This window comes from Alligator mississippiensis, chromosome 12 (genome assembly GCF_030867095.1).
Source record: "Alligator mississippiensis isolate rAllMis1 chromosome 12, rAllMis1, whole genome shotgun sequence".
Lineage (NCBI taxonomy): Eukaryota > Metazoa > Chordata > Crocodylia > Alligatoridae > Alligator > Alligator mississippiensis.
This window is the reverse complement of record NC_081835.1, coordinates 9,249,622-9,273,861: the sequence shown is the minus strand read 5'-3', so window position 1 is coordinate 9,273,861 and position 24,240 is coordinate 9,249,622. Positions and strand designations below refer to the sequence as shown.

Sequence of the window (24,240 nt, the reverse complement as noted above, 5' to 3'; positions counted from 1 at the left end):
CAAAATGTTCTCGTTTGTGTGTGTGTGTGTGTGTGTGTAACATATATAAAATAAAAAATGGATACCTATAGTTTATGTTCATCAGAACTCACTTTTGGCTACCAAGACAAGTGACCATTTAAATAATTGAATTGACAAAAATTAAGCAGCATCACATAACCAGAACAAAAATAAAATAATTTTAATTCCAACCCTATGAACAACTTCAAAATGTCGTAAATATTTGCGAATATTTCTGATAGTTCTAATTTAACAGCTGCGTGCATCACAGCTCACAGCTAAAATAGACAGTGCTGGTGTTCAGAGAGAGGATGATCCCTTTCTTAATTTGCCCTTTCTTATTTGAAATAAGGAAAAGCCCAACTAGAAAGAACTTTTTATGCTCCTTTCCTCTTTCTTAATTCAAAAGGTAAGAGAACTCTCTTGATACTGACAAAAAAGCCTTGCTCTGGCACTTGGAAAGTTTTCAACAAGGAATTCTTTGTGGAGAATATACGCTCTTCGATAGGATTCTTTGCTTTGTAAAAAAGTACCCTTGATGTTAAAGAGTTGGATGAATTTCTAACATCAAATAGGAAGTAGGAAAAGTTAAGTTTTCTATTACAGATCACTATCCCAGTGCATTTGAAATCAGCTACTACAAATCTGATTTTTCATATACTTTGTTCTTTTCTAATGATACTGAGACTCCTTTTTCTAGGTTTAATCTGTCACAACCTGTCTGCAAGCAGCCCCCAAGTTTCTTCTTTCAGCGCTTCGTTTAGAGCAGGAGAACTCTTGCACTCTTTTGCAGAGATCCACTTTAATGAAATGCCTCGCCTGTTAGAGTCAGGAATCTTGAATTTGCCACAAGTATCAGAAAATGATAAATACAACATACAAGGGTCTTTGGATCTGTCAGCAAGTCATGCTCCCACCCTGGTCTACATAGAAAGTTCCTTGCTGTGATTTGGCTTTGTTCATTAAGCATAACAGAACATCAGCCTAATCTTTCTCTTCAAACTAACTTATTCCAGGGTTTCCTTTGGGACTTCCTTGTCTCCAGTACAACTTCCCTCTCACCAGAGGATTACACCAGCCTCCCCCATGCCTTTAACAACTCAGTTTAGGTGGGGTTCTAGCTCTGGCTAGTTCAAGAGGTTGGCACAAGATTTCTGCTTTCCTCCTGGACTCTTTTACACGCTTATTGGACCTCGGTTTCATTGCTTTGCCCTTTCTCCCATAACATTTAGAAGCTCTTCTGTTTTTTACACACTATGTTTCCCAATTTTCACTGTATTTGATGTTCATGAAGCTTCCAAGATTCTATGTCAATGTTTAGGAGTTGAGCATTTTCATCAATAGCCTTCATTTAAATAGCAGATACAATAAAGGTACTCAGAGCAGCATATGCTAGAAATAAAATTATCAAGATTGGAATGGAGCAGAACCAGTGCACTGATGGACACTTCTCTTGTGATCTAATTTTTGGGTTTCAGATCTAGGAACTCACAGCAAAGCAACAAACTACCGGTTCTAATGCCAACAGTCGCACAGCGGCGATGCCCTCCCACTAAAGAAAGTGATCAGCAAGCTCAAGACATTTTGCCTTGATTCATGCTGAGAAATCTCTGCAATTTGTATCTCTGGAAGCCCTCCACATTCACTTCCTAATTTGAAATTATATCCTCCCTGTCAGAATGTGCCTGGGGGCATGCCATTTATGAAAAAAGGCAGCTTGAATCTCCGCGTGTCTGGTCTGAGTCATAACATCTGCCACAATGAGTTTCTACTGCCAAATGTAGGAGTGCAGCTTAGTGTAGTTCCTCTTATGGAGATGAAAACCTAAAAGAAAGCAATCTAGGAGACAGCATAACTAACCAAGGGTCAGAAGTGTCTTAACACAGAGTGAAAGTTTGAAGCACTTTCAAGCACTTCTGCTGTACACGCCTATACACGCAAAATAAAGGGAATTTTAAAAACAATGCACAAATTTAGATGATATATATGGTTCCCTAGCAGGTTTCCTCATATTTCCTTGCTTTCTCCTCAATCATATAAGATGCTGCCAGTTCTCTGATTACTTTCCAGGAAGATAAGGTAACATCATATTCAGGAGCCCAGGGCAAAAGCTGCTGCACATTTTCCAAATCATTTGTGCAAAATGTGTGCTATGCATTAGCTAGGGTTTGCCAACTACTTTTCATCTAAGAACAGTTGTGACAGTTGCAAAATACTTCCAACTAAAGCAAGTATACATAGGTAACTATTAATGTATCTAACAAACTGTAGAGAAATATATGGAACACCATAATGTTTCAGAGGTCAGTGGTCTATGCAAGCCACCATTCTGTGACAATCAGTGGTCAGTGCCGGTTGCTTAAAAGGAAAATATAAGAAGCGTTGCAGGAGCTAGTTAAGGAATAATTTGCCCAGGAGGACATTTCTTTGCAACTCCCCTTCCCCACCACCCCACACTAATTAGAAGGTGGCTAATGATTTGAAGCATCAACCTTTTAAAGGCTTCTACTAGGTTCCTTCCACTAGATGCGATTGTAGGTGGGGTGAGAAGACTCTTTAAGACTCAGTGACTCAAATGTACTGTCCCTAGGATGGGAATATTAAATGAAATGTCATGCTGTATTCAAAAGTATGTCTTAAACTTTTATTGTTGTTTCAATATTTGTTTGATTGTTTAATTACTGCATATACTCCAGGGGCTAATTCACCCAACAACCCAAGTGTCTTGATAGCCAATAATAATACCACTACTACTATAAAAATAATATAATGGAAACCCATGTACTTTCATTTTTGCAAACAAATACACACTTCAAGCACTAAAATAGTGGTCAAATAAGAAAAACATGCCAACATCTATTAATGACATTCTTTCATTTTGAATGCTGAGTCTGGGTAGCCTGACCTAATCTCCAAAGAATACAGAAATGAGAGGATAGCAAATAATAAAAATATGGAACGATTTCGTGAATAGGTTATAAAAAGAATTAGGCCAGTCAGTTGAGAAAGGAAATGCCTGAAGAGGAGTCATGGTAAGGCATTATAAAATGATGAATGCTGTGGACAAGGTGAATGGGGCACTGTGTTTACACAGTAAAATTGAGAGACAGGACAATAAGAAAAAAATCACAATATGCAAATATCACTGCTGCAAACATTGTGAAGGCAAAGGGCATAATCAGACAATCCAGTAGTTAATAAAATACCCTCACAAGCACAGACTAGAATTTATAAGGGTTATTGACCCTTATGTTTCAGGACGCACGCCAAGCGCTAAGTGCCTAGAGTGAGGAAGAAACTTCCATTATAGGCACGTTATTGCAGAATTGTCCATTATGGCAGCTTTACACCTTGCTTTCGCTCAGATGATATTGATTACTACCGAAGGAAAGACAACTGGTTAAATGGACTGTTAGTTGGATCTAATGCTGTAATTCCCACCTCCCTGTGTTCCTAAAGTACTTCACAGCATATTGAGTTAAATAAAGGGCATTCAGCTTTGTGCCCAGCATTAACTTTCATGAGGGCTAAGGGACCGTCACCTGCTAGAGCCTGTATATAGAGAAGGGAATGCTGGAAGGATTCAATCCACTTCAGAACGTAGCGCAGCGTATTTACTTTCCAATTGTTCAGATACTTGGGATAGTCAGGACACTGGCATGCTTCTTTCAAAGACCATTACACCCAATAATGTGGCACTCCTGTAATACTGCAACTGAGTATCGTTATCATGAATCTGAGCTCCAGTATTGTTCTGGGGACAAAACCAATGTGCCCACGTTGGGCCTATGACATGCACCTCCCATCAAATTCCAGCACACTCTATATATTACTTGATCACAAAGAATGCAACACATTATTACATGCCATTTTGGTAAGTGGCTTGCATGAAATGTGTAAGTTATTTCCATAATAGAAATCCTGAAATAATTCCCCTCTCCAGCATTAAAAAAAAAAAGAAATGTCTTTAACCAACTAAAGATAGTGGTAATTGCTGTATTTAAGATACGTACGAAATGAAATGTGCTAGTTATTCCTCTCTGCAAAGCTACTTTAAGAAGAAATAGGCATTTGCAATTATGCTCTCCTCCACTGCAGAAAAAAAAAATGCCTGTACTTCTAAAATATCCCTGTCTCAATCTATGCTAGCAAAATTATGTAAGCCTCTTGAGAAATCTGTGTTATTTTCCCTACAACCAGCAGTAGGAACAGTGTACAGACCTATGGCTGAAAGTCATAAACAGGCTTTGACTGATGGATACCCCTGTACCCTGGTTTTGCCCTAAGATTGCAAGAAAAGAACATGTTCCAGCCCCGCTGGCCTTCCAGGCAGGAACAGCTATATAGTAATTTAAAAAATAATGATCACCCCGTTAAGCAACTATGCTTCTGCAGAAAGCAAAACAGACAAACAAACAGTAAAGACCCACAGCATGGGCCTTGCTGGACACATGGACTTATTTGCTGATGTAACTTGGGTAAACCTGTACCACACTTGCTATACGCTAAGAACTGATTGAACTGAATGCATTTCTATCCTGGTTTCCCCACAATTTCTTCCTAGTAACATCAAAAAGTTACAGTCGGAAAGAGCTTAGGGGAGCTGTGGCATGCCGCATTTATGCTAATAAAGTGAAAGGTATGCCAGAGTCCACAATCACAGTCCACCGCTGAAAAGGTAAAGTATGACATATCCTAAGCAATGCATGACGTGCCCTTCACTTCAGCGAGAAGCATGTCATGTCCTACAGCACTGCCACCCTTCCCTTTTGTAATGTGCCATCAGTTTTCATTGTGCTGTCTTCTCTCACATGTGACAGAGCACAGTTACAAAGCAACAGCATGCTTTATTTAAAGGGATTTCTGAAATCTGTGTGGGAAGCCGATGTGGGGTATTGTCTCTTGTCACTAACAGAATCCCAAACTCTTCCAGTGTTTTTGCAGGTGATTCAGATTGTACCAACACTCCTGATGCATCCCAAGGCCACAAGACACTTTTCTGAAGGAATCACTTTCTGTAGGCAGGAGGTGCTGGTTCAGCTCCAGTCCTTTTCCATTTCATAGACTCATAGAAAATGAGGGTGGGAAGGGACCTTGGGAGGTCACATCTAGTCCAACCTCTGCTCAAAGTACGACCAGCCCCAACTACATCATCTCAGCCAAAGCTTTGTCTAGCTGGGTTTTGAAAACATCCAAGGATGGAGCTTCTACCACCTCTCTGGGTGACCTGCTCCAGTGTTTTACTACCTTCCTACTGAGAAAATTCTTCCTAATATCTAACCTAAACTTCCCTTGCTGCAACTTGAGCCCATTGCTCCTTGTTCTGCCACCTACCACCACTGAAAACAGTCCAGCTCCATCCTCTTTATAACCCCCCTGCAGGTAGTTGAAGGCTGCTAGTAAATCCCCCCTCAATCTCCTCATCTCTAGACTAAATAAACCCAGTTCCCTCAATCTTTCCTCATAAGCCCTGTCCACCGCCCCCTCACCCTTTCTGTTGCCCTCCACTGGACTCTCTCCAATTTGTCCACATCCTTTCTGTAGCGGGGGGCCTAAAACTGGACACACGACTCCAGATGTGGCCTCACCAGTGCTGAATAGAGGGGAAGAATCACTTCCCTTGACCTACTGGCAACACACCTACCAATGCACTCCCAGATGCCGTTAGTCTTCTTGGCAACAAGGGCACACTGCTGGCTCATATTCAGCTTATTGTCTACTCTAACCCCCAGGTCTTTCTCCGCAGAGCTGCTGCCCAGCCAGTCACCCCCAGCCTGTACTGGTGCATGGGATTGCTCTGTCCTAAATGCAGGACTTTGCACTTGTCCTTGCTGAACCTCAGGAGATTTCTTTTGGTCTAATCTTCCAATCTGTTTAGGTCACTCTGTATACTAGCCCTACCCTCCAGCGTACCTACTACTTCACAACTTGGTGTCATCCAACAATTCTTATTAAGCATTCCATAAAGATTGAAAAATTAGGTATTTTCCCCATTAAAATACGTGTCCCTGTACTCAAGTCCCCTCTTAGTCTTCTTTTCAATAAACTAAACATATGGGAGTATCTACATTTCACACTGTAAATTATTTTCTCCACCCTTCCAATGAGATTCATAGTTCTTTTCTTTACTCACTCTATTTTTCCTTTGTACATGGGGTTGGTGAGATTGATACTCAAATATCATGTCTCGTTTTGGCATCCATATCAGTTTTTCTCCTAATATGCTTTTAACATAATCTCACAACTTCTAATTACTTCCCATTTGTGCTCTAGGATCATCTTAGCTCTATTTATCAGGATGCCACACTGGGAGCTTATCTTTAGTTGTTTGCTATGACTGACCCCTAAATCCTTTTCCAAGTCACTGCTTTCCAGGCGTCCTGCATTCCTTGTTCCTAAATGTTTAACTTTGCTTTTCCCTTATTAAAATGCACACTCTTTGACTGAGCCAAGGTTTTTCAAGCTGTTCAGTTTGTTCTGTCCTCATGCTTATCTCCCACTCCACCAACCTTTGTCCATAACATTTATCAGCAGAAATGTTATATTTGTTTCCAGATCACTACTACTACTACTGCTACTATTACTACTAATAAGAAGAAATGTTGATTAGCACTGGACTGGACTTAATCCCAATGAAACTCCTTAAGAAATACCCCCATCTAATGAAGATTCCCAAATGAAAATTACCCTTGAAATCTTTTATTCAGCAAGTTCCAAATCCACTTTACATGTACTCTACTGGCACTACATAGTGCCCTTTTTGTTTTGTTAATCAGGAGGTTAGTTGATAATAAGTCAAACACCTATTAAAAGTTCAAGTCTATTGCATCAGGCCAATTACTTCAATCTACTAAATTTGTATTCTCATTCAAGAATAGCAACCAGTACATTTAAAAACAAAACTTGTCAAATAATGCCACGTTGACTGACATTACTTATAGTCATCTCCTTCTTCAGTTCCTAATTAAAGTAACCCTTCTATCAGCTCTGCCATTGATCTGCCTGCGATTCACAGACTATAGTTGCCCAGATCATCCCAGTTGCTCTTTTTGAATAATGGCCCATTAGCAGCCTTCCAGTTCCTGAAATTGCTCTGGTATGCCAAGAATTGCTACAACTTAATATTAAAAAAACAAAGATCTTCTCAGCTAACTCTTTTAAAATTCTTGAATGCAATTTATTTGATTCTGCTACTTTAAAGTGCTTATCTCTAAAAGACGTAGTCCAACGTTTTCCTTAGTTTACCCAATGATTTCAGAAGTGCATCATCATCCTCAGACACACAATAAAAATCAAGCTGCTTCTTTCCAAAATACTGAACAGGGATTGCTGCCCCCACCCCCTTACAAGCATATATTATTCTTTTCAACACCGACTTCTCCTCCTCCCACCACCATTTTTATCTTTCTAAGCACCGGTCCCTTGGCAATTCTTGCCAAAGTGCTTCCAAGAGTAAATACTAATTGCAGAGGCTATACCCTGACAGCTAGGAGCATTAGCAAATACAGGCAAGCCATCAGAACCTGTATCTGACAGCTGATCTCAGTATAAATTCTAGTGTTGTTTGAGCAGGACTCAGCATTGCCCTAAGGAAATTTGTGGTAAAAGTCCTAACAAATACACCAGTAACAGACTGGTGCCAATACTCACGGTGTCTAAGTCAGGGGTTCATGATAAAAGACCCATTGGCTGGACCCAACCCATGGAGCCACTAGATCCAATCAACAGAGCTAGAGGTGCTTTGCCTGTGCCCACGCCCATGCCTGCATTCATGCCCATGCCAGGGCCAGGCAGCTTCCTACTGTGCCCACACTGCTGCTGCTTCTCTCCACCCTCCCAGCTCCAGTCTGATATGGGCTGGGTGGTTTCAGTGTGCATCAGCAGCAGGCAGCTTTCCCTGTGCCCAGTTTGGGACAGGCAGCTGGGAACTGTGCCCACTCTACCAGAAGTGGTGTCCCTCAAGGCTCTGTCCTTGGACCTATATTGTTCAACATCTTCATTAATGATGTGGACATTGGCATCAGAAGTGGACTGGCCAAGTTTGCCAATGACACCAAACTTTGGGGTAAAGCATCCACACCTGAGGACAGGGGGGCAATCCAGGCTGACCTTGACAGGCTCAGGAAATGGGCGGATGAGAACCTGATGGTATTTAACACCGAAAAACGCAAGGTTCTCTACCTTGGGAGGAAACACCTGCAGCATGTTTATAGGCCTGGTAGTGCTACGCTGGCTAGTACTATAGACAAGAGGGACTTGGGGGTCAGGATTGACCAAAAAATGAACATGAGCCTTCAATGTGATGCTGCAGCTAGTAGAGCGAGCAAAACGCTGGCTTGCACCCATAGATGCTTCTCAAGCAAAACCCGGGACGTCATTCTCCCGTTGTACTCATCCTTGGTGAGGCCGCAGCTGGAGTACTGCGTCCAATTTTGGGCTCCACAATTCAAAAAGGACGTGGAGAAGCTTGAGAGAGTCAAGAGGAGAGCCACGCGCATGATCAGAGGTCAGGAAAACAGACCTTACAACGAGAGGCTGAGAGCCATGGGCCTCTTCAGCCTGGAAAAGCTCAGGCTCAGGGGTGATCTGGTGGCCACCTATAAGTTTATCAGGGTGCTTACCAGGATCTGGGGGAACGTTTGTTCACCAGAGCACCCCAAAGGATGATGAGGTCAAATGGTTATAAAGTACTGCAAGACCATTTCAGGCTGGACATAAGGAAGAACTTCTTCACTGTGAGAGCCCCCAAGGTCTGGAATAGCCTGCCACCAGAGGTGGTTCAAGCACTTACTTTGAACACCTTCAAGAGAAATCTGGATGATTTTCTTACTGGGATCCTATGACCCCAGCTGACTTCCTGCCCCTGAGGCAGGGGACTGGACTCGATGATCTTCCGAGGTCCCTTCCAGCCCTAGTGTCTATGAATCTATGAAATCACTTCCTCCAGTCCCCCCTCCCTGGCTGTGGAACAGGTGCAGCTTCCAGCCAGTGGGTCAAGCATCTGCAAACTGTGCCTACACTGCGTCTCTCCCCCTCCCTCCACAGCTGCAGCACAGATGCAGCTTCCTGCTGGTGGGGAGCTGTGCTGGGAGCAACAGAGCTGTGGGGGGGACGCGTAAAGAGGGGACAGGGGTGGGCAGGGAGAAGCGGCAATGCAGGTGTGTGTAGATGAAATGAGGGCCTTAATCTGAAGCAGTGGGCTTTTAAAAACATCGCTTCAATTTAGGTCCCTTTAAACCCCCATGTCATGCACACACCCAAACTTAGTTGCCTCTCCGGAGGCGGGGAGAGGAGGGCATGCTGCCGGTGGGCGGAGCAGTCCCTAGGCTGCAGAGGTGGGGGTTGGTGCTTCTCTCCATGCTAGCGGTGCCCCCTCCTCCCCCTCTCCCAGGTAGCACCCGCCCGCAGGCAGCAGGCTCCATGGGAAAAAAAAAGATCAGGCTTACCACTTTTCTTGGGCAGAGCCTGCCTTCCCGGGCTGCAGCCAGGCTGCCTACATGGGCCTCCTGCAGAGCCCCTGAGCTGCATGGAGTCCAGTGCTTTGCTCTGTGGCTGTAGGGTGGCAAAATAAAACTCCTTGGAGGAGTTTTAGTTTGCTCCACCCTTAGTCATTTAAGGCACATTACATCACTGAATTTGCTACAGCGGCTGGAATTACTGAGCAATACGCCGCCGATGCGTGCAAACACCAATACCATTAAAGTGGTGCAAAAGCATTTAACCCACTTTAAAGTGTCATGCACACATGCCCCTCATTTCGTTTACACACGGCCTAAGACTTTGTCTAGTCCCTTTTTATTTATTCCCCTTCATCCTATCTTATCTGCCTCTATCATTTCCTTTGGTAACAAATTCCACAAGTTGACAATGCACTGCGTAAGAAGAGTACTTCGTGCTGTTTCAAACTATGCTCCTGCTAATTTAAGGGGGTGCCTCCTAGTCCTTGTGGTCTGGCACTTGGTGGATAATAATTGCCTATTCGTTTTATCCCCACTCTTCACAATGTTATAGACCTCTATTATATCCCCCCTCAGTCTTCTCTTTTCTCAGTCTTCTCTTTCCGAAGTGAAAAGTCCTAGCCTTTTCAGCAGCTTCTCACACAGCAGCTGCTCCATCCCCCTCACCATCTTTGTTTTTCCTTCTCCGTTCTGTCTCTGATTCCACTACATCCTTTTAGAGATGTGGAGACCAGAACTGTACGCTCTATTCAAGATGTGGTATGCCATGAATTTATACAGTAGCATAATGATGTTTTCCATTTGTGCTTTTAGTCTCCTTGCTGGGTTTTTGGTTTTTTTAGTCCTCCCTGCACATTGAGCTGATATGTTCAGAGAACCATCTACAGTGATTCCAAAATCTCCTTCCTGAATCTTAACAGGTAGCTCAGAGCTCAGCACTGTATAGCAACTCTGAGCCTTTCTACACAGGAGGGATATAAATGTAAATTGTTATTGTTATTATTACACATAGTTGAGGCTATTTTCCCCCAGGTGCATTACCTGGTACTTGTCAACATTGAAATTCTTCTGCCCCCATTTGTCCACTCACTCAGGTTTATGAGATCCTTCTGCAGCTCTTCACTGTCAGCTTAGGATTTGACTACCTGGAATAATTTAGTATCATCTGTACTCCCTTTTCCAGGACATTTATGAAAATATTGAACAGAATTAGTCCAAGCACAGCTTCCTGCAGGACCCCACGTTTGACCTTCCTCTGTTCTGAAAAACAACCATTTAGCCCAACCCCTGGTTTCCTGTCTTTTAACCAGTTTTCAATCCATGAACGTTCCTTCCTTCAAACCCCAGGGCAATCCATTTTTAAGAGTCTTTGGTGAGGGACCTTGTCAAAAGCTTTAAGAAAAATCTAAATATGCTACATCAATTTGATTTTCTCTGTCCACATTTGTTAACACCCTCAAAGAACTCCAGCAGCCTGGTAAAACAGGATTTCCCTTTACAAGAACCATGCTCTTCCCCAGAATATCAGTGACCGCTGATGTTTTTAGCAGATTGATAAAATCTATTATAAAGAGTAGAAGAAGTGAAATTCACTGGTCAGTACTTCTCAGGATCACCTCTGGCACCCTTTCTGAAGATAGGCATTACATTGGCAACCTGCCATTCCTCTGGCATAGAGGCCATTTGTAATGATAGGTTATATACTATTACCAACAGTTTTGCAATTTCACATTTGAGTTCCTTCAAAACTCTCGGGTGAATACCATCTGGACCCAATTTATCTGCTAAGAATTGATCTGCTGTTATTATCTTCCCAATATCCTCTGTAGTAAAGACTGATGCACAGAACTCATTTACCTCCTCTGCTATGGCACTGTTTTCATGACCGCACTGGTCATCCAATGGTCCACCCACACTCTAGCTGGCTTCTTGCTTCTGATGTATTTCTTTAAAATGCAGTTATTAAACCTTAACAACTTTTACAAAACACTTATTAAACCCTTTTTTTGACTGCCTTATTGTGCAAACTCTGGCAAAGTCAAATGTAAAATCAGACTTTTCCATTTTCTCGTTTAGGCATGCTTTCCATTTTTTTTGAACAACGCATTTTTGCCTTCAACAGTTTGTTTCACTCTGCTGTTATACCATGATGGTATCTTTTTAGAGTTGTGCTTTTCCTAAGCCTCTAATAGTTTTTAAGTAGTTTTCAAGCTGTCTGTAAGCCCTTGACATTTGTGACTGCTCCTTTTAAATGTATTTCTAATTAACTTCCTCATCTTTGTAATTTCCCTCCTTGAAGTCAAATGTTGGAGTGGTGGAAGCTCTGGCTTGCTCCCTCCTGTTAAAATGTTGAATGTGATTATATTATGGTCACTATTACAGAGCAGCTCATCTACAGATACCTCTTGAATCAAGTCCTGTGCACTACTTCCCTCCGATCCTTTCCTAGAAGACATAAAAGTTGTATAATATCCCTCTAAAGGGTTGCATCAATGAAAACCATGTTCTCTTCTGCACCTACCAGCTTTCCCCCAGGTCTTAGTTTAAAAACTTCTCTACAGTCTTTTTAATATTTAGTGCCAGTAGTCTAGTTCCATTTTGGTTCAGGTAGAGCCCATCCTCCTGGCTCCTCCTGTCCCAAAAGTTTTCCCAGTTCCTAATAAACCAAAACCCCTCCTCTGTGCAGCACTGTCTAATTTAGAGATCTGCCTGTTTCTTGCTTTGCATGTGGAAAGTATTTGGGAGAATGCTACCCTTCAAGTCCTACACTTCAACCTTCTACCCACAGCCTAAATTAAGGCTTCTGGATTTCTCTCCCTATATCTCCCATGGTGCCAACATGGACCATGATCATGAGCTACTTCCCAGCATCCCCTAGCAGCTTATGTACACCTCTCATGAAGTTCACTACCATTGCACCTGGCAGACAAGTCAACACATGGTCTTCCCAGATATCACAAATCCAGCTATATGTCTAAAATATCAAATCTCCCATTACTATCACCTAGGATAGTGTGGCATCTGGATGGTAGGTCTCACCAAAAGGATCATTTCCCTCCTCCTCAGCTTGATGCCTGTCTTTCCCAAGACTTTTGTTCTCCTCAACAGCACAGGGCCTGCTATAATAGAGGGGGGCTGCTCTACTACATCTCTAAAAGTGTGTCTACCAACCCTTCTGGTTCTGTTAGCTGCTCCACTGGACCACCCTATCCTCAAGAGTACATACCCATCCATTTAGGGTCCAAAGCCCCTTGCAACAGATGCATACGTGTGAACTCTGCCTCCCTAGCCTGATAATCTTGCATGCTGCACCCAGTGCAATAAACTGGGTAGCTCTCATGATGCTTTTACACTGCCTCTATGATTACAACTCTCTGTCCTGTTTACCGGCTAAACAAACTAAGGATTTATGAAGTCTAATTTAAAACCTAAGGTCTGAACTCTAAGTTTTAAGTTGAAAATTGCTTTGGCTTGATATCCAAATTGGCTACTCTTAATTATAAGAGTGACTCACCTTGAAAACTCTCCCCTTCACTGTGTACCCCTCAAGGAGATTTCTCTGTGAGCTTTGCTTCTGGCCAGTGCTGCCACTTTGCTCTCCACCAGTCACTCAGGATTTCCTTTTTATGCTCTTCTTTACCTAAGCTAGCTCTGCCCTCTTGTAGGGAAGGCACAGATGTGGCCATAGGCAACACTCCCTTTCCACCTCCCTGCTTCAGCAAACACTCAGAGCATGGGCCTAATCACATGGCCACTACAATCAAACAGACCAAACCCACTATCAGCAACTCTAAATTAGCCAAATTATGATCCAACAGTGTGCCCTTGTTGCAAAGAAGGCTAACAGCATACTCGGCTGCACTGGTAGGAGCATTGCCAGCAGGTCAAGGGAAGTGATTCTTCCCCTCTATTCGGCACTGGTGAGGTCACATCTGGAGTACTGTGGCCAGTTTGGTCCCCCCACTACAGAAAGGATGTGGACAAGTTGGAGCCAGTCCAGCGGAGGGCAACAAAAATGGTTTGTGGGCTAGGGGACATGGCTAATGAGGAGGGGCTGAGTTAACTGGTCTTATTTAGTCTGGAGAAAAGACTGAGGGGATTTAATAGCAGCCTTCAGCTACCTGAAGCGGGGTGCAAAAGAGGATGGAGCTGGACTGTTCTCAGTGGTGGCAGATGGCAGAATAAGGAGCAATGGGCTCAAGTTGCAGCAAGGGGAGTTTAAGTTAGATATTAGGAAACACTTTGTCAGAGGAGAATAGTAAAGCACTGGAAGAGGTGACCAGAGGCTGTGGACTCTCCATCCTTGGAGGTTTTTAAGGCCCAGCTAGACAAAGCCTTGGCTGAGATAATCTAGCTGGGGATGGTCCTTGCTTTGAGCAGGGGGTTGGCCTAGATGTGACCTCCTGATGTCCCTTTCAACCCTAATTTTCCATGATTCTATGAATGTAATATATAAACGATGTAAAAGTCTGGATCAAACCAAATATAGCCCCACACCCAGACAATGACATGGCTTACACTATGTACCCATATTGAAATTACAGTTCACTTATTAAAGCAATATCCCACAGAAAAAAAAAAACCTCAAAGTTTGCCACTGTACCTTTTAAATTTGCCTGGAATGCAGGTTTGAGGACCCAAAATCTTCCGGGGAGTGCCCCCTCCCCCAGGGAAACACCAGATGCAGTGGCTAAAATATGTATAAAACTGACTTAACTATGCGCTCTTGCCTAGAGAAATGAAGTCTGCAAATATTGTTTGTTCCAGGAAGCACAAAGGATAAGAAACATAACCCATAAGAATACATAGACAAGTCCAGTTTATGGTAATACACGGGATCAGATTTGAAGAACAGAATTGAACCCGTAACATTTATTTCCTGTTTTCACCCCACCCCCTCACCAAATACATCCAGACCTCTGTATGATGCACAGAAGATTACATTTTCATTTTGATGTGGAATTATGTGAGGTTTAACTACACAGCAATGATGAATCAGACTAAACGCTGACAACAAAAAACTTGCTGCACCAGAAAGATAATTAGGTAAAAGGATTATAGTGGTCAGATCCTGGTGTTATTGTAGTAAAAACAGAGATTCCTTGACATCAGCAGCTCCAGGACAAGACGTTATTATATGTTTCTTTCTGTTCTTGATAACATGTGCCATAGTTGCCCTTCTTTATTAAAACAGTATGATAACTTAAACTCTATTATAACTTAAATTGATTTTGATTGCCAGCAGTCCACTGGGGTTCCTGTAACAGGAACTGAAGCTCAAATTCCAATTACAGTTCCTCCCAGCAGGTATGCATGGTTTGGGGCAGGTATTATCCTAAAAGCACCTGACAGCAGGGCATATAAGATCTCTGGTAGTATGTTATGCAGATACAAGCTGCAGGGATGTTGGAATTCATGAGAATAAATCAGGCAAACTAAGTCAGTTGTATCTCCAATTTTGCTTAAATCTGGGATTTTAGTCAGTGGCTGGTAATATGATTTCACTTTCACAGGAAACCCTCTATCTATGGAAATACCACTGATTTCAATGGTGCCCTGTGTGCACAGGATTTAACAGGAATGACTTGTGGTTTGTGGTATCACTGTAGACTCCTTTAACCAGTGCCATTTTTATAAGTCACAGATAGCTGTATTGTAGCTACTCCTATGAGTCAGTAAACAGAAATGAACCTTATTCTTACCCGGTTAGTTATTGTCTGTCAAGATACGATGCGGGCATGAGACCATTTAAAAAAATGATGTCATTGTCTGCAGTGACCAATGTAGCCTTTAAGGAAAAGCTTACTGATGTGATGAGACCACAAGGAATAAATGACCTAACTGTCCAGATTCCCAGATGGTGTAAGCCACTGTAACTCAATCAACTTAAATTGATTTATAATCACAATGATTCATACCAGCCATTACATTTATTTTTCAACAAATGACTGTTGTCACCACTCATGGAGAACATTGGCCTCTTCGGAGGTCAGTGGGAGTTTGGCCACTGACTTCACTGACAAACAAAGTACGTTGTGAGAGAAGTCATATGGTTTGCAATGACCTGCTACTTCTAGAGCAATCTGATAAGAATCAGAATAAATATCAAGGTACATTTTTTCCTATCTGCCCATAACTAAAAACTGAAAATAGCTAAGCATGTGAGACATTTCAGTGACACTGTCACGCGATAAGTCTGCTGAGTACAGGTAGTAGACTATTTTTAGTGGCAGAAGAGCATCTTGACAGAGAAGACCCAATTAAACCTAATTGGGACAAGTACCAGATCAAATTTAAGACTTTTAGGGCACATCTGCATGTTTGCTGTATGGCGATGTTACTACGGCACCACGCTACAGCCCCTAGCCACCCCTACCATGCCATGTATGCTGTGCACAGTTAGATTTTGCCACTAAATCGCCATAGTAGCACACTATACCAGACAGCGGGGACCCACATGATCACTACATCACCGTAGCGCGCCATACGGCAATGTAACATGTCACTACATCGCTGTAGGGCAATGGGTATATGTGCCCTTAAGGCCATATCCCTCTAATGACATGTTCCTAAAACCAGCTTGCTACTCGAGAGATCTGAAGTGAGGTAAAACAAAGCTAATGAAAAACAAATTGAGGTCAGCTCCAAAATAGGTCTTAAGCACCTATCATGCAACTTAGCCAGCCTTTAGGCATAAGTCCAAGCAAGTGATCCACTGCCATCACCAGCCATGTTTTAAAAGGTTAAGCCCAGCCTAAGTGCAGGAAGGGCTTTTAAGCTGTGAATCCCAGGATACATCTATCTGCTTCCCCAGATCTCCTGAATGAGCTGCCAGGAGGCATGGACCCATCCACTCTTATCAACTCCACATCAGCCAAACCTGAAAATAACCATGCTAAGGTAAACCTGCCACCTGTCTCAAACACATCAGAGACAATGAGCTCAAGAACAGCAGCAGAGGGCAACCCCACACTGGCTTTGTGGCTTCATTTCTAGGTTTGGCAAGAGCCTGCTTCTCAGCTGCCCACTTGCATGCCACATCCTCATTATCTCATTGGTGTTGAAATCTGACCCAAATTTTACATGGCTCTCTTTAGCCAGCTAAGTTTACCTATTCACTATACAGGAAACTTAGGTACCTTACTTGGATCTTACAAAAAACTAGAACTCTTGGCTCCAAAATTATACCTTTTATTAGACCAAATACACCCTTGATTACTTGAATCTTCAAATTCCACTTCTGGAGTTGATTGCCCAAAAGTTTGGTATGGTGAGGCATTGCCCTAGCTAAGTCCTGTGGTAGGTCTGGACCTTGGTCTTGGATAGTTAAGCACAAGTCTAGCCCTTAGGTTGCAAGCAAAACCACTGAAGTTATTAGGCATGAATGGTCTTAAGTATCTTATCAAACCACAGTCCTAAGAAGGACATATAATGACTCACTTATGCAGGCACTTGGAACAACCACATTCTTTAACTGCTCATTAGATATAACAGAGAAGATAGTCTTAGAAAAGTTGTTGCCCTGGGGTCAGGCCAACGCTCAGGATCTCAATATCGCGCTGTTAGACAGGAGGGCGTGGAACAGACCAGACCCAAATCGTGTATTAGGTGCTCTACAAACTCCAAATAGGAAGCCAGCAATCTAAGCACCCCCACGCCTAAAACCAGCAATCAAAGGAAAAACATCATGCTGGCCCTTGAGCCTCACCCCAATGTACTCCATAAGAACTATTTTTATACGAGTCAGACCTGTAGGATGTTGAGCAGAATGGTTAAAGGAAATGGCTGAAGCCATACCTGACCAAAAAACACTGATATTTCCCTCTCTTGTGCTTCCTTGAGTGCTAAGTGTTATTTCCTTTGAACTAAGCAATACACAAAAATGAGTCTGTTAAGAAACCAATTTCTGCTCCCGAGAAGTACCTAGCAAAAGGTCCCCAGTCATCTGAACTACAGGATGTGCCAAACTGCCCCGAGATAATTCAGACAATCTTCAAACTGCTTGTTCCATGTTATGTTCCATTTACTCATAATGAAGCATGATGTAACTCAACATGACCTCGAAGGACCTCACATTTCAAACCAGCATGAGAGAAACTTTTCAAAAAGCGTTCAGTTAGATGAGTCTTTGTTGGGATTATTCTTCCCACTGATGATTTTCCTTTCAACAGATGTCTCACTGCGAAAGGACAAATATTTAATTCCAACTGATTGTAAAACACTGAGAGCGTGTTAATATCGAATGGTGGTTTCCAAGTAACATTTGTTACAATTATTTTCCCCCTCTCTCATACACATTCTGCTACCCAGATTGAAAACCAGAATTAGGCACATCGTTTTCAGCAACATATAAACTGAATTAGCTATGGTGTGGCTTTTGCACTGGCAAAGAAATGTTCTTTAACAAACCAGAATTTTCTAGTTTACTGGACAAATATACCAGAAGAAATTGTGGAATCATGTTGGGTTGCTAGGCAACCAATAGTTCCAGTGTCACTTGTTTGTGATCAATTCAAGTCATTCATCAGGCTCTGAAGCACCAGGCTAAGGAATTCCAACAAATTTGCGCCTTGGGAAAACCACTGTGACTTCCTGCAACACAATAACACTTTCATTCTTAGAAGATAAACTTAGTAGATGTTCTTTTGATGCGTGTGATATGTTAATTCATTATTCTAACATACTGCTAATGGGAAAAGCTATAATTAACTAACTACACCATTGTAACACATGCAAGATAAACTGGAGTAATTAGTACTGTTTAAAGTAGTCACTGTCCTCTCCCACTGGGAAAATGAAGGGGGATGCTTCCTTATCACGCAAACAATTGTTCCAAAAAAAAAAGCAACCCAAAAAACCCCACTGGTTGTAATTTACTGCCAGCTTTTGTTAATTCAACCCCCACCACCTCCAATAATATTTAAAACATTACACTTTTAATGGCAAACAAAATGGCTGCAATCCAAATTATTCTAGGTAGGCATCAAATGCTGTGAATAATACAATCTTTCATTTAAAGGAATACTTACCTCCTTTCTGGAACAAAGAGATGGACTCTTATTGTTTTCACTCATTAAGTTTAATTACAAATGCAACACATACTAAATGGCCATAATAATTACATTCTCTTTACATTCAGAGCCACTGAGTTAAGTGTAATCAAAATGCACATAATTGAAATTACAGTATCCTCATTGTCTTATTCCAACCTCTATGCAGAATTCAGCTACACATATTTTGACTAAAATTGATGATGCAGTACAGCGTTTTAAACAAGCTGTTGTTAATGTAAAGCTCCAGTTATGTTTATGCTAAAACTTTTATACGCCCAGTTTGCTTACATTTTTGGCTATGGCTATTTAACAGGATTTGCATGCAAATAGTGCCATTTTTTCCCCTCTCTACTGCACCTCCCACATTAATTATTTTGCCTCATAGTTCTTATTCAAGCAAAACTCCCATTGACAACAAAAGAAGCCTTGCCTGAGTAAATAATGCAGAAACTGGACTCAGGCCTTTTAAATCCCCCTTTCTGAATGCAAATCATTCATTAAAAAAAAAAAAAAGCACAAGAGGTTATGATATAACACCAGCAATTATAGATCACATTAACCATATTTTATTAAGTCAGTAAAACCTCCAAGCAAAGACTCATGGGAAAAAATATGCAAAATAAATGAGAATAAATACCAATAAAGCTATGACAAAAATGCTTCAAAATGCAGGCACTTTTTTTTTTTTAAAGAAACAGAATGACTTTTTATGAAGGTTTAAAAAAAAAGGAAAGAAATCTCCCCTTCTACGCTTGAATTCAACGTATCCATGTAGCAGTGCTGCTTATGCCAGTCACCCAGATTTTATGCTTTAATACCAGATTCTGTAGCCTAATTTGACCGTGTCAGATAAAATAACACCTGCCAGTCAATAAAACAACAAAAAAATAAGACATCCAATCCCTTGAGAAGCTATTCCAACAAAACGCAGCTAATTAAACTACTTCTAGACAGCAGCACTGAGACCAGAACAGTGGACTTTGCAGCGATGAAGGATACTCTAGGAAAGGTGTGAAGCCTTTTCAGACAGATCCTAGGGGAGCCGTCTACCTGCTTAACCAAAACCGTGGAGGGAAACCTGTTAGCAGCCAGTCATGTGTCAAAAAAGAGAAGGCGACTTCTGTTTCTTTGGCGTGTGTGTTTTAGAGCTGGCTTTTCTTTTGGAAGCAGAGAACCGCTTCACCGGGACAACTATGGCACCCTGGTTAAAACTGGCAGAAGCAAGAGGTCCCTCTCCTGAGACATCCAGTGGGATGGGTACTGAATGGTGACACCACGCTATGACCCTGGGATGATCTAATTGGGGATGGTCCTGCTTTGAGCAAGGGGGTTGGACTGAGGTCCCTTCCCACCCTCGTTGTCTATGTTTGCAGGATCCCCAGAGATGCTTGTACTTGGGGGGAATCCTTTCTCTTCAATGCCACACTGAATGGGCACCCAAGCTGCTGAAGGCAGATAAGGAAAGAATATGGCTATGGGGAAGGGGGAGAAGGATGAAACCACTACCCAAAAGGATCAGAGAAGGAAGAGGACCCTCTTCCCGCCCCCCCACCCCTCACATCCAAAAGAAACGAAGACTTGCCAACTTCAGACTGGCACACAGCAGCCTGGCACTCAAGAGAAGCAGCCAAAAGCCTCTCCACGCTGAGTGCCTGCCAGCAGAAGCAGATCCCCCCTTTACCTGCTCTGCTTTGTCCCTCAGGAACTCCCTGCACCTGGTGCTGCCAGCTGTGCCTGGGCAACAGTGTCCTGTCTGCACCATGGCGAGCACCAGCGCAGTATCAAATGCAAAGGTGCCCCAGAGCCACCGCAACTGTGACAAGGTGGGCACAAATCCCTGGGTTGGGAGCACTGCCTGGCACTGTGACACACGTCAGGACAGCCATGCATCCCAGGGCTGAGTCCTGCCCAGTCTCCCGTGTGGCACAGAGAGGCTGGAAGGCAGAGGGGACGGGGGCTGCCGGTAGTGCCAAGGCTGTGCCCCTCGCTCCCCAGCGCCCCACGCCCCTTTGCTCCCTGTGCCCAAGCCCTTTAGGAGCTTCTCCCCTCTGAGCTCATTGCAGAGCCCGGCTGAGACCTGCCCAGCGCAGCCCAGGAGACTTCCCTCCTTACTTTGCCATCTGAGCGCTTGCCCGCATCGATCTACCCCTCCTCCCCCAACCGGGCAGGGGGGGTGAGCTGCAAGGGGAGGGGGGCACACACCTGATCCACGCCCCTGCCCCAGCTCCCCCATCGCATTGCCTCCCCCCTTGCCCTGCCCGCAGCCACGGGCTGCCCTGCCTGCCACACACCGATCCACTGCCGCAAGCGCGGGGGGACCCACCCAGCCACCTACTCACACCTACCCCCACCCCCACTTACACACACACACCCCCTCTGCCATGCGCACACACTTTCACTCCCTGCTGTGCAGATGGACACACACACACACACCCCCGACACATTCAAACACCCCCTCTACATACACACCCACCCCCTTACACACACACCTATATGCACACACACATTCACACACACCCTATGCATATACATCCCTATATGCACACCCACTTACACAACCATACACCCCTACACACATCCCTAGACTCACACACACCCCTCTACACCCCCAAATGCACACCCTATACACACACTCACTTGCACACACACACTTACACACTCACTTCCACACCAAATGCACACCTACTTCCACACACGCCTATACACACACCCACTTCCACACACACCACATGTACACCCACTTCCACACACACCTATATACACACCCACTTGCACACCCACTTACACACACACCAAATGCACACCCACTTCCACACATGCCTATACACACACCCATTTCCACACACACCAAGTGCACTCCCACTTCCACACACTTATACACACACCCACTTGCACACACACACCCTATACACACACACTGACGCCCACTTACACCCCCATATGCACACCCGCTTACACACACCCCCTATACACACACGCTTGCGTGCACCCACTTCCACACACACCAAATGCACACCCACTTCCACACACAACTTGCACACACACCAAATGCCCTCCCACACACACCTATACACACACCCACTTGCACACACCCCTATACACACACACTGACACCCACTTACACACCTCCCATATGCACACCCGCTTACACACACCCCCTATACACACACATGCTTACATGCACCCCCTTCCACACACCCCTATACACACACACTGACACTCACACATACACACCCATATGCACACCCGCTTACACAGCCACCCCTCTACACACACATATGTGCACACCCCCGTACCTATACACGCACTCATGCACTGGCAAGCCCCTAGATGCACATCCACTTACACACACACGCACTCCTACACGCCCCCCATACACACACACACACACACACGCACCGATATGCACACGCAGTGACACGCGCGCACGCCCGTACCTGGCTGCGGGGCAGGAGCGGGGCCGGCGGCGGCGGCTCCCGTCGGCGCGGCGCGGAGCGGGAGCGGGAGCTGGAGCAGGAGCGGGAGCGGGAGGAGCGGGAGCAGGAGCAGGAGGAGGAGGAGGAGGAGGAAGGGGCGCTCCGTGACTGGCATCAAGATCTCCTCCGGCGGAGCTTCCCGGGAGCCATGGCAACGCGCCCCCCGACCTCCCAAATCCCCCCCGCCCGCCCGGTGCCGCCCGGTCCCGCCCGCCCGCGCGCGCGTGGGGCCGGTCCCGGCACGTCCCGCGGCCCCGGGCGCACCGCACCGCACCGCACCGCCCTGCCCTGCCCTGCCCTGCCCTGCCCGGCTCCTGCCTGCACAGCCTCCCCGCTTCAGTCCCCTGCCCACGGCTCTGAAACCGGGGCAGGCAGAACAAAATGAACCAGGCTTTACCCCTCCCCGAAAGCAAACTCCTTCCCCTCCAAAAAGCAAGGAGCTGGAGTGCTGTCAGTGAGGGCAGGGGACGCGACAAGGGGCACCGCCGGCTCCGGTTGCAGCAGGGGACAAACTCCCCGGTGAGGAGGGTAGAAAAGCCCTGGAAGAGGCTCCCCAGTGGGAGCAGGCGGGCTCTCCAACCTCGCAGGGGTTTAAGCCCCCCGGGGGAGATAAAGTCCTGGCTGAGGTGAGAGAGTTGGGGCCGGTCTTGCTTTGAGCAGCGGGTTGCACTGCATCACTGTTTGGCAAACCTTGGGGTTGCAATGCAAAGGTCACAATATATGAAAGGGTTGCAAAAAAAATGAATTGGCAAACTTTAAAGAAATGCCAAAATCTAGAACTCGTGGTTCAGAAAGGACACCTTTGATTAGACCGACGGAGAAATTGCAAAAAAAAAAGATCTTTTTCTGCGAGCTTTCAAGCTCACACGCCCATCATCGGGTTAAAGGTGGTAAAAAGTCCTGATAAGTAGGAAAGAAACTTCTGTTTTGCAGGGAGGAAGCAGAAGCTGTCCCTCTGGGTCTGTGAGAGGTGGCTTTGAGAGGGTGCTCTTTGTTGCACAGATCAAGCAGGGTTTCTTCAGCAAACTTAAAAAATGGATTCTCCTTTAAAGAAGAAAAATGTGGGAAACCCTGGGTTTGCCCTTGCAAGTGGGCAGAGTTTTAGCCTGCAAGGGGTTGCTTGGGTCCCGCCTTGCCCCATAAACTGAGGGCCTGGGAGTAAGGGGCAGCAGGTGGGGAGCGAGGGGCACTGGGTCGGGACTGGCCATCGATGTTTACAGACAGGTCCTGGTCCAAAAAAGGTTGAGAACCACTGGACTACCTGACCTCCTGAGGTCCCTTTCCACCCTCATTTTGTATGATCACACCCAACTGGATGCCCACCCGACACAGCTCCACCCCATCACTCCTAAAGTGATTTAAATTAGCTTGAGTCTTTGAAAATCTTCTGAGAAATAAATTAACTCCAACTTCGTTTGAGGTTCCCTACACTCTTTTTTTTTCTCTTTATGTCACTTTTTTTCCCCCTCCCGGCCTCTTTGTTCTACCTGCTCCGTTTCAGGTTGACAGAGACACCCACAAAGTCAAATTAAGTCTCTTTGAGCTGTCAGCTTTGATGCCTGTATGTTTGCTTTTAATACCTCCATTTATTGTAGGTGCTGTTTTCCCCCGGTGTTTATGTATGGCTCCACCATCCTGCCGATCACACATCTGTCAACCACCTTGTTAAAGACTCTACCCAGGAAAATAAAAAAAAGGAAGAAAAAAGAGTTTGCTGAATGATTTGACCTCTCATTTTAATGTTGTATTTTGCTGCTGACCTTCCCATGTTTCCAGCCCCCCACCCCAGCTTTGTCTAATTAAATGAGCAATAATAATAAAAAAGCTATTCACAGACATTGACTGATAAAGCTACAACATACGGAGTCGGTAGTAGAACGACAAGGTTCTTTAGGTAAATGTGATATCTTTTATTACACCGACTAAATAGTTGGGGAAATTGTTCTTTGCAAGTTTGGGGGTACAAAAGTATCAGTAGTGGTACTCATGGGGATTATTACCATTGGGGCCAAAAGATTTTAGCATAGATATAATGAAAAGATGTAGATATATTAGCAAACCCAGGCTGTCCCCACCTCAGGCAAAGGTTGGTAGGCAAGATTAGTTTTGGACATAAAGTGAATAAAGTAAACTTCAGGAAAAGATGTTACAAATTGATAGTCTGATTTTTCTTTTTTTTAATTTTATTTCCCCCCCTATGCAAAGGAGTTGAATGCAAAAATCTTCACTACTTGAGAGTTACGAGTGATATTG

General features: G+C 44.3%; 1 protein-coding gene and 1 long non-coding RNA gene across 11 annotated transcripts in view; one reads left to right on the top strand and one right to left on the bottom strand.

Annotated features, from left to right (window-relative positions):
* Positions 1 to 22,148, bottom strand: part of CHL1 (cell adhesion molecule L1 like) — a 186,815-nt gene extending 164,667 nt beyond the window's left edge. For 6 of the 10 annotated variants that reach the window (XM_014605288.3, XM_014605317.3, XM_014605303.3 and 3 more), the window contains exon 1: positions 21,949 to 22,147. The gene's annotated coding sequence lies outside the window, so the exon portion shown is untranslated. Of the gene's footprint in view, positions 1 to 20,192; positions 20,457 to 21,948 lie in introns of those variants that run through there. The other 4 variants (XR_009456100.1, XM_019499716.2, XM_014605323.3 and 1 more) reach the window with 3 other exon arrangements.
* Positions 22,149 to 22,200: 52 nt separating this feature from the next.
* Positions 22,201 to 23,696, top strand: LOC132244540 (uncharacterized). Its single transcript, XR_009456101.1, has 2 exons — positions 22,201 to 22,613; positions 23,583 to 23,696. It is a non-coding gene; the product is annotated as an uncharacterized LOC132244540 (long non-coding RNA).
* The last annotated feature ends 544 nt before the right edge of the window (positions 23,697 to 24,240 follow it).